General features: G+C 38.6%; 1 protein-coding gene across 2 annotated transcripts in view; it reads right to left on the bottom strand.

Moving 5' to 3' along the window:
- Nucleotides 1–12,095, bottom strand: part of KIF1C (kinesin family member 1C) — a 154,860-nt gene that overhangs the window by 95,652 nt on the left and 47,113 nt on the right. The gene's annotated exons all lie outside the window — the stretch shown is intronic.

Below are 12,095 nucleotides of genomic sequence, written 5' to 3'. Positions count from 1 at the left end.
GCTTTAGTTTAGTGTAGTAGACAACTCCAAGTATTGATCTAGGCCAATTTTGGTATATTTCATGCCACCATTTCACCGCCAAATGCGAGCAAATAAAAAAAACTTTAAATTTTTCACAATTTTAGGTTTCTCACTGAAATTATTTACAAACAGTTTGTGCAATTATGGCACAAATGGTTGTAAAAGCTTCTCTGGGATCCCCTTTGTTCAGAAATAGCAGACATATATGGCTTTGGCGTTGCTTTTTGTTAATTAGAAGGCCGCTAAATGCTGCTGCGCACAACACGTGAATTATGCCCAGCAGTGAAGGAGTTAATTAGATAGCTTGTAGGGCGCTGGCAGGGTTAATTTTAGCTTTAGTGTAGAGATCAGCCTCCCACCTGACACATCCCACCCCCTGATCCCTCCCAAACAGCTCTCTTCCCTCCCCCACCCCACAATTGTCCCCGCCATCTTAAGTACTGGCAGAAAGTCTGCCAGTACTAAATAAAAGGAGTTTTTTTTATTTTATTTTTTAAAAAAATGTATTATGCTGTAATGGAGCCCTGCCTTAGCCCCCAACCTCCCTGATCCCCCACCAAACAGCTCTATAACCCTCCCTGCTACTTAATTGCCACCATCTTGGGTACTGGCAGCTGTCTGCCAGTACCCAATTTGCCCCCAAAAATATTTATAAACTTTTGCCCCCAAAAATATTTATAAACTTTTCTGTAGTGTAGCAGCCCCCCCCCCCTCAATACCCCCAACCCCCCCCAGATCCTTTTATATATATATTTTTTAATGTTAATGTTTTGAACTTTTTTTTTTTTCATTGGTGTCAGTGGCTAATATGCGCGCGCTCCCCACGTGCACGTGCGCGCTCCCCACGTGCACGCTCCCCACGTGCACGCGCGTGCCCGCACGCTGCCGCCTCCTTGCTTCCCTTCCCCCCGGAACACAGCACCATTGTTACTGGTGCAGAGAGGGCCACAGAGTGGCTCTCTCTGCATCAGAGGCTTGTTGAAAGGTATTGCAGGATGCCTCCATATCGAGGCATCACTGCAATACCCTGAGAGCTGCTGGAAGCGATTGCGATCGCTTCCAGCACTCTCTTAAACAACTGACGTACCAGGTACGTCCATTGTCACTAACTGCTAGTTTTTGCAGGACGTACCTGGTACGTCAGTTGTCATTAAGGGGTTAAAATTTGCTCAGTTGCTTAAAGAAATGCCTAAATTGTTGGTATGTTAGTAAGGGAGAACAAGATTTTAGGTACATGATTGAGAAACAGGAAACACCAACATTTTCAAAGCTGTTAAATATCACTTCCTACCCACAATCCCCCAGTCATTCGACCAAAGGGAAAGGAGAGAAAGGAAGCAACACAAGGTGTAGAGGTGCCTGAGGTTTATATAAAAAGAAACTGTCTGAAAAACAGGGCGGGCCGTGGACTCACCGTGCAAATAAATAAATAAATCAGGTAAGCATAAATTTTGTTTTCTTTCTAATAACACGGTGAGTCCACGGATCATCATCAATTACAGTTGGGAATCAATACCCAGATGATAAGGGAGGGACAAGACAGGTAACCTAAACAGAAGGCACCACTGCTTGAAGAACATTTCTCCCAAAAGAAACCTCAGTCGAGGCAAAAGTATCAAATTTATAGAATTTAGAAAAAATGTGCAAAGCAGAGCAAGTCGCAGCCTTGTAATTTTGGTCCACAGAGGCCTCATTCTTGAAGGCCCAGGAAGAAGAAACAGCCCTAGTGGAATGAGCTGTAATTCTCTCAGGAGGCTGCTGTCCAGCAGTCTTATACGCCAAACGAATAGTACTTCTCAACCAGAGAGAAAAAGAAGTGGCAGTAGCTTTCTGTCCTTACGTTTCCCAGAAAGGCAAACAAACAATTCAGAAGACTGACGAAAATCCTTAGTCGCCTGCAAAATAGAAAGCCTGCACAACATCTAAGTTGTGCAACAAATGATTCTTATGAGAAGGTTTAGGACAGATAGAAGGAATAACAATTCCCTGATTAATATTTCTGTCCAAAACAACCTTAGGAGGAAAACCAAACGTGGTACGAAGAACTGCCTTATCGGCATGAAATATGAGATAAGGAGAGTTATACTTCAAGCTGAGAGTTCAGAAACCCTCCGAGCAGAAGAAATAGCAGTAAGAAACAAACACCTTCCAAGATAATAACTTAATATGTATGAAATGCATAGGCTCAAACGGAGCCTGTTGCAAAACTTTAAGAACAAGGTTAAAGACTCCAAGGTGGAGCAACAGACTTAAACACAGGCCTGATTCTGACTAAGGTCTGACACAAAAAGATTGCACATCTGCCAGACGGTTGTGCAGAAAAATGGATAGGGCAGAGATCTGACCTTTCAGAATACTGACAGACAAACCCTTCTCCAGACCTTCCCGGAGAAAGGATAAAATTCTTGGAATCCTAACTCTCCTCCAAGAGTATCCCTTGGATTCACATCAATAAAGCAAATCTTTCTAGTGACAAGTTTATGAGCCTGAATCATGGTCTCAATAACCAACTCAGAGAATCCGCGCTTGGATAAAATTAAGCGTTCAATCTCCAAGCAGTCAGCTTCAGAGAAACGAGATTTGGAAGAAGAAAAGGACCCTAACACATAAAGGTCCTTCCTCAGAGGGAGTCTCCACAGTGGTAGAGACAACATTTCCACTAGGTCTGCATACCAGATCCTGCTAGGCCACGCAGGAGCTATTAGAATCACTGACGCACTCTCCTGCATGATCCGAGCATATAACTCGTGGAGGAGAGCAAACGGAGGAAAACAGATATGCCAATCTAAAGTGCCAAGGAACTGCCAGAGCATCTATCAGAAGGGCTTGAGAATCTCTGGACCCTGAACCGTACTTTGGGAGCTTGGCGTTCTGATGAGACTTCATCAGATCCAATTCCGGTTGGTTGTTAACTCAGAGAACACATCCGGATGGAATTACCACTCCCCAGGATGGAAAGTTTGTCTGCTCAGGAAATCCGCTATCCAATTGTCTACTCCTGGGATGTGGATGGCAGGCAGACAGACAGCAATTGTGGGCCTCCGCCCACAGAATGATTCATGCCACCTCCTTCATGGCTAAGGAACTCTGAGTTCCCACCTGGTGGTTGATGTAGGCCATCGAGGCTATGCTGTCCGACTGGAATCTGATTAAACGGGCTATGGCTAACAGACCAATCCAAGGCATTGAAGAGCGCTCTCAACTCCAAGATGTTAAAGAGGAGAGCAAACACTTCTGACCTTAAACAAAACCCAGACCGCTTCCCAGCCCAGCAAGTTGGCATCCATAGTCACATCACCCAGGTAGAAATCATACTAATCCCTTCCATACATTAAATCACTGAAAGTGAAGAAAATGAACTGCAGCTAGGTGCAGACTCCCAAACCCCTTGGTTACACTATCAACAGGACCACCAGAACTTGCTGCTGGTTTGACAATAGACTGCAGAAATAGGAAAGGAACAAGTCCTAGATTATCTGACCTCTGTTAGAAATCTTCTCCTAGATAGATAATCTATTAAGGTCCAGATTAAATTCCTCCATGGGAAAAAAAAGATAGGGAAAGATCTTATGAAGAGAGTGACACCTGAACCTATATATTGTCCAGGAAGGAACCCTTGCAGCATCCCAAGACAAAGTCTCATAGGATGGAGAAACTCAGAAACCTGAGAAAAACACGAAACATGGGAACAATAAATCATGGTTTAGGTTCGTCATGAACAGACCCCTTGAACTAAAGTAGAATTGCTACTACTGAGAAGGTCAAAACCTGAGAAACTCAAGGTAAATACCTAGATCCTGTTCTGGGACTGAAAACATCACTCCCAGAGAAGAAGGCACTGAACCCAGTTCAAGGAATACCTCTGCCCCCGTTAGGAAGTCTTAGAGATTCAACTAAGTTTGGTTGGATACTAACCAACAAGACTGACCCTGCAAAAAGAGAAAAAAGGAGAACATTCCTTTAATCTTACTCTCTTGACGAGTGGAAGAAAAACCCTTTTTCACCCGTAAGGTCTGTCAAGGTATTTGAAATATTATTAAATAATATATAGAGGTATATTTGTCTTTTTTTGATAGATCTGTGGATATAAACATGGTCTGTAGGACAAAGGATTAGATCTCCCCCACTCCAATTGCACAGGAGACATTCTTGGCTGAAAGGAGAACAAAGGATTATCTCTGGGAGATCTCACACACTCAATATGTTAAATTATGCAATTGTATAATTTAGCAAGGAACTAAAATATAACAGTTTCAGGATACAGGCAAATATATGGAGACGAAATGTCTGAATTACCCTTTTGGAACTGATCAAAATCATGGAGAGGCAGCTTTTAGGCACATGGGTGTTAATTATCAAATACACATCTGCACTGCTGGCTAAACAGGAAATATGCTGTTTTAAAGACTTTTACAACTCCTCATGGATTGACCCCATGTGGAGCAATGGAGGCCTTGAAAAACACAGACAAATGCTAAGGTGTGACTCTGGCAGGCAGCAAATAGACATCAATTAATTTTTTTTTTCTATTTGAATGCATGCCTCAGAATGTATCAAATATAGAAATTGAAAATTGTCTAATTCTCTATTATTACATGGATATTTACTAAGCTTGGGAGGTAACTGTTTTAGTCAGTCAAAAATGTGTAATAACCTCTGTTTTGCTTATATTTCTCAGACAGATAATCTCAAATCTACATAGAAATGAATGTGCATATATATATATATATATATATATATATATATATATATATATATATATATATATATATATATATGTTTTGAAAACATGAATATCTTGGCCTCTGTGTGTTTGAAAACATGAGTGGATGTTTGTGGACCTGAGGAGAGGTGATTATTGACATTTATTTATTTTTTTTATTTCAGATCTACATAGACAGGATTCACTTGGAATACAGTACAATACTGAAATAAAAATAGGCTGTTATTTGCAAAGAAGTGCCAGAATGCTGACAAAGTTGTGATGCATTTTGGGCTAGTAATTGGCAGTGTTAAATTACCTTAATATAATAAAATGTTAATAATATAACATATTTGGTATCAGAATAATCAGAAAAAAATAACCTAATATTAACCATCTGTAATTGGGGTTATATATGATTAATGCAGAGAGTGTGATCTGATTAAATAACCATCTTATGAAAGAAATTTTTTTTTTAACTTGCTTAAAAATGTTAGAGATGGTCTTGTTGTATTTGTTTGTTTGTACGTCTGCTGCCACCTAGTGTTATGATGCGGAATTGCAACCATGAGATGATTGGTTGTTGCAAAGAATGCATTTCCTTGACAACACATTTACCAAATAAACCAATCCATGTTCAGTTGCAAAGAACTAATCCAAGACAAGGCCGTGGGCGTTTCCAATATTCACCAATGACTGATAAATAATCAAAAAGGGGAGGGGTGAGATCAGATGATTTAACCCCAGCATAGAGACTAAGAAGAGGTTGTGTTATTTTGATCCAGAAAGGAGTAACTGCGGAGTTATTAATCAAAAGCACACATCTACCATTGGACTCCATATGCTTTACCCCAATTTTGAATTTCTGAGGTGAATTGGATCTGTTGCAAAACATTGGGAACCGGATTGCTGTTTATTTGGGTGATGTATACAAGGTTTTTGTAAGATAAGTTATAAGCATAGCCACTACAGTAAAATTACAATTTTTGAATTGGAAAGAACAAATTGGGCTTTTAGATTGTATTATATAACCTTAAATAGCTCTTAGCCTGCCTGTTTGTACGCAAGCATTTAAATTAAACATTTATTATTGCTATACTTAGCAGAGTTAAGGAAATATTTCAAGTTAGCATTTCACAGCCTATATACATATATTGTTTAAATCTGCGTCTGATTGACCAAGTAACTCATCTATGCAAGTTCTGATATTGTCAGTTAATTTTGTATTAGGATAAATTGCAGTTAAATAGCAGAATATATATATTATCCTATTGTTTTATAAACACTGTTTAGAATTGTATTGCTTGGATGTTAAAGGTTTTTAGTCCCATTGTGTTAAATAAATAAGGCTGAATTGTGAAGGTATATTGTTCTGGGTTTTGTAAGAAGAATAGCATATCTTAAGAGTTGATTTTAACGCATATAAATTTTATTTAGTTTCCTTTTATTGCAAATATAGTTCAATATGTTCATGGATATTAACTAAATAAAAGAATTCAGGTATTTATATTAATTGTATGGTCTAGTAGATGCATGGTTAATTAGGGTTTCTATTTTTTTTTTTTGTATTGTGTTTGTAACCCTGCCATAAACTGATTTATTATTTGGATAGCACTACTAAGATTCTTATAAATATACTGACATAATAATTGGAGGCACTTTTTCTGAGATTTATTAATATTCCATCATAATTGATATAATATATTTGTAAGTAAATAGAAATTATTATAAAAGAGAAGAAAAAAATAAATAAAAAAAAATTCATATTTCGATATTAATATTTTGAAGATATAAATTTTTTTTGAAAAGTTGAAATATTAATTTTCATATTTCGAGATTGTATTAATATCTTGAAATATTATTAAAGATTAATTTTGAAAAATTAATAAAAATATTAATTTTTCATATTTCAAAATTAATCAAAAATATTGATTTTTCATATTTTCAAAGTTAATCAAAAATATTAATTTTTCATATTTCGGAATATTAATTTTTCATATTTCAAAATTAATAATATTTTTTTTTTTAAATATAAAATTTTTCCTTCTCTCTTTTTATTGGCAAAAATTGTATTAGCATTTTAGTTAAATAAATACTAAACCAATACAATAATGTCTGTAGCCAGAAGTGACTCATTTAATTCTATACATAGCAATGAAATTGGTCCCATAACCATACCTATTACTAAAGGTCAGGTCCTTAAGAAAGATATCTTAAGTTACCTTAAAGGGAAGTTTAATATTGCGGGTGAAAAATGATTTTATGGATATGCTTGAAACTAGGGCTAAAAATATTACGGTTAATAATAATATGTGGAATGAAGAGAATGAATTCTTCCAGGAATTATTAATGATTAATCAATGCGAAGCTCCCAAAAAGCGAGATGAACTAATACTAAAATCCTGGCCCCTTTTAATATGCATAATTGACGAAATGTCGTTTTGTGTCACAGACAAACGATTGCAAATACAGGAGCTAGAAAATAGTATTCGTTCCTCGCGCAGACGCGAAGAGGGTTTAAAAATAGCCAAAAATAAAATGGATGAATTTGCCCAAAACCTAGCCACCTTAGATAAGCACAATATGGACTTAATCGCGCAGATACAAGATTTAAATGAACAGCTTGCGCAAAGCCAGAGAGAATTAAGCGATTTAAAAAGGTCACATCGCCATAATGAAAACCCCTATATTAGCAATGAGAATAATACAGATAATGCTAACTCCTTTAGCGAACGCGTCAGGGACGAGGTACGAAAATATATAGAACAACATAGACAAATGACCCCTAACGGGTCAGAAGTAGATTTCCAAAATAGACAATCCCCTCAGGATATAAATCCAGAGGACAGCTGTAGCGCAGCTGATGCGGGGGAGGGAAACTCTAACAGAGAATCCCAAAATAAGTCTGATAAAGTCTATGATTCCCATAAAATAATCACCTTCGTACAACGCGCAGTACCTATATTCTCCAATAAGGGAACAACATCTGTAATTGATCATTTACAGGCTTTTGAAAATGCGTTAGCTATAATGAATGTTACAAGTGAGAAATTGAAAATTGAATTTCTGCCTTGGGTATTTGACAGTAGGCATCACAAATTCTTTGTTTCACTAAAGGATATGAATATTCATTCCTGGAATGGGGTAAAACAACAATGCAGAAAAGAATTCGGGCAATATCGCACTAAAACTGCCGCGAAAATAGCGGTATATGGTTTAAAGTGTCGTGCAAATCAGAGTCCAGTCGAATTCCTTTCTGTATTGAAATATGCGTACAGTATGGCTGAAGATAATCCCAGATTTGATGGCTCAGAATTTGTAAATTTATTTTTTGAAGCATTGCCTACACCCATCAAAATCAACTTAGCTAGAGATTTTGATGAGGACTGCTCATTGGAATGGCTGATCAAAGAGAGTACGAAGTTATACTCTATTCAGCAGTCCAGTGAGCAGGGGGTTAAAAAGGAGTCAAAACCCAAAATTGTGGCAGAAACTAGGGTGTCACCTAGCCCACTCAATTTGGAGTCTAACAAGAGGACTTATGCAGAGGTGGCCAGTCAAAACAGGCCATCTCCACAGAGGTTTAATTCTGCCCCTCCCCCTACACAGGTTGAGGCGCAGGGAGACTATAACCAAAGTGGGGGACATAATCAGGTGAATAATTACTCACAAAGAGAATACTCACCAAATAATTGGTATCCGCGCAAGGGTAGATACAATAGACGGCGAAGATATTCTAAGGGTAACCAGACACCCCAGGTATATAATGCTCCCCAAAGTACTAATGCTGAACAAGCTGAACCCCAGGGGCAACCACGCCAGAATAGAAATAGTGGCCCTGATTCTGAGGGAACCCAATGGTCCAGGAATCAGTACAATGGGGCACCAAGAGATAGGCCCAGGGGTAGAGGTAACTTGTACAATCAGGTAGATATGCTGTTTACCCAATTAAATCGGTTGAGCGAACAAATCGCTAATATGAGTCAAAAATCTACGGCTCAGCAACCGAACAATACTTTTTTAGGGGTACAGCCAGTGGTCAGCAGTGGACCACAGGCACAGTCATAAATACTGCAGTATCACTTGAAGGGGAGGGTAGAGATATACAAACTGTAATAATAAATATCAATGATACTAATCATGTTATCTCCCCACAGACCGGAAACGGACGATTTGGCCGTGATGACAAGCAACCTCATCCGGGAAAAGTTAACAAATCTCTTCCCTTGCAGCTCTCTCCTAACCTTATCTCCACAGATGCAGTACAAAAGAATCCAACCAACCCTGTCATAGAGGAAACAGGTAGGTATGAAGGTTCCTCTGCATCGAATGACACAGCGAATTCAGGTAAAACGTGGCGAAGCCCACAGATGTACAAGAATGCAAATTTTATGTGTGAAATGATAGAAACTGCAGGAAGATATTATGTACTAGTTGAGCTGCAAGATTCAGTCTCCAACCCTATCAGGGGATTAATTGACACTGGGTCACAGGCAACTATCTTATCCCACAGGTACTACACACAGCTAAATGAGCTAACACCCCACAAACCTAAAATAAAAGAATTTGACGGTTCTCTAATAGGTGTTGGGGGTGACTCCCTAAAAGTTTACGGTACTGCCTGGTTAAAATTTAAATTGGGGAACAGGGTCATAAGACACCCTGTCATTATAGTGGATCTGCCAACTGATCGTTTAATTATTGGTAGTGATCTCCTGAAACGATTAAGCACCATAATTGATTGCATAAATAATGTAATTTGGTCACAAGTTAAACGGCCTATCAATTATGAAAAATCTGGTATATCTCGCACCCGACATAGCTGTCACGTGGTGGAAGAGAAACCAGATGCTGTGGAGATTCATTTCAGGAATAACTCTGTACCTGAAATCACTATTCTACAAATAGATGATCAAACTCCTTTTAGTGGCTCTGATGGTAATACTTTTAAAATTTCGCCTGGAAAGATAGCGAATATTTCCCTAGATGGCGATGTATTAACCATATCGCTCCACAAGGGGGATCATAAAATCCCTAAGGGGGGAGACCACACTCAATACCTCACAGGGATTGAGAGAGTTAAAGAGGATCTATTTATCCCTATACAAGTGCATGACCTTGGTAAAACCAAGTATGCTAAAATAAATTTAAAACAGGAAGCTAGCTATATAAGCGAAGGTTTATTAGCGCAAATAGCTGAACCTAAAGTGATTAAATATCTTTCTCCCCAAGACCACTGTGTCAACGGCCTGGATGACAGGTCTGAAAGCTATAACATCACAGCTAAGTGCTTATTATCTATCTCTATTGGTAATAAGTCAGTGAAGCACCTGTTTTTAGTTTTAAATACTCCCCATAATCAAATATACATTGGCAATGATATCTTACATAGATATGCCATATAAATAGATTTGATTAACTCTTGCCTTTGGAGCAGGTTAAAGGGGGACCCTGAAGTATTTCAGGATGAAAATGCAGCCCTAAAATCAAACCAGCAATTGCCATATGCTGTGAATATGCAGGTATCTAGCGATGTTATAATTCCTGCTGGGGCTGATAAATTTCTTTTACCCTTACAGGTAAAGAGAGGTCAGAAATTAAAAACTTCTGAAACACTGATTTGCCTCTCCCATAGAATACAAAATCTGGGTGTCACCGTGACCTACACTCCTATGGTGAATATTGGAACTATTCCAATACATATTATTGTGCATAACATGACCCCACAGGATATAACATTATCCAAGGGAACTACCATAGGATATGCACTGGAATCAAGTTATTACACTTTTGGATTCCAGAATAATGTAATTGGGCTAATACCTGAAGGATACCTAACTGAAGAACAATTAATAGAACAATCCTTTGCATCTATGCCAGAGGGTCTATTTAAAATTCAGTCTATTTATCCCTTCAGCTCAGAGGAAGGCATCTGTAAAATTGAAGAAGCCTCTCTAGTGTTTGATCAGCCAATCAAACAGCAAGATTACCCCAACACCCAGAGTCATGGGAGCAATGTAAACTATAATCAAGGGGATCTCACCTCTAGATTGGAAGAAGCCTATGAAATAGGACAGCCTGAAATCTTTCCAGGATTTCAGCAAATAGTCGAAGAGCAAATATCCTTAGCCAATGGCTGTTCTAGCGATGATGAACGCCAACAGCTGCGAGAACTCCTGATGGAGTACAAGGATATTTTCGCTAAGGATTCTTATGACTGTGGTACCACAGACTTGCACATTGCAAGAATACAAACAGATCCTAATGCGCCACCTGTATTTGTCAAACAATACAGACTTCCCTTAGCCTCATATGATTCTCTTGCAGAGATCATAAGGAATTTGGAAGAAAGAGGTATTATCAGACAGGTGCACAGCTCTTATAATAACCCTATTCTAGGTGTCCTTAAACCCAATGGACAATGGCGTTTGTGTGCTGACTTAAGACAGCTAAACAAACGAGTATACATGTCTGGCTGGCCTGTACCATACATTGACCAGTGCCTAGCACAAATGCAGGGATCCAAAATATTCACTGCCATTGATTGTGCACAGGGATATTGGACCATAAAGGTACATGAAGAGGACCAATATAAGCTAGCATTCTCCTTCCAAAAGGTTCAGTATGCATTCCAGAGACTTCCATTTGGATACATAAATTCTGGACATGAATTTGCTGTATTCATGCATAAGGCTATGCCTGACGCACTGGAAAGGGGGACCTTATCTTATGTTGATGATGTTTTAATCAAAAGCACAGACTTTGAAAAACACATCGCAGAGCTTAAACACGTCCTCAGCCAACTTAAAAGGGCAGGTGTCAAATTATCCCTGCAAAAAGCTCAATGGTGCCGCACTCGTGTAAACTTCTTGGGACATGAAGTTACCTCTGAAGGATTAAATCCCCAAAAGAAAAAGGTGGAAGCTATAGTGAATTCTAAAAACCCAACTAACTTAAAGGAATTGAGATCATTCCTGGGTATGACAAATTATTCTCGCAAATTCATTGATAATTATGCGGAATTAGCTAAACCACTACTACTTCTTCTAAAGAAAGATGTGAAATGGCACTGGAGTGAGTCTCAAGAGACAGCCATCAGAGAGCTAAAGAGAAAACTCACTCAAGCACCTTGCTTAGCGTACCCTGAAGATGGTAAACCTTTCTTCTTAGAGACAGGTTACACAGATATAAGCATGAGTGCTGTGTTATACCAAAAGCATGATAATTTGAACAAAGCCATTGCTTATGCGAGCAAAAATCTATCCCCAGTAGAAATAAAATTTAGCGATTGCGAAAAAGCCCTCTTATCTACTGTATGGGCTCTACAAAATTTCCGCAGCTATATACAGGGCGAGAAAATTATTGCGGAAAC

This window comes from Bombina bombina, chromosome 6, assembly GCF_027579735.1.
Source record: "Bombina bombina isolate aBomBom1 chromosome 6, aBomBom1.pri, whole genome shotgun sequence".
Classification (NCBI taxonomy): domain Eukaryota; kingdom Metazoa; phylum Chordata; class Amphibia; order Anura; family Bombinatoridae; genus Bombina; species Bombina bombina.
Note: the sequence above shows the minus strand (reverse complement) of the source record. Positions and strands in the feature narration are given on the sequence as shown.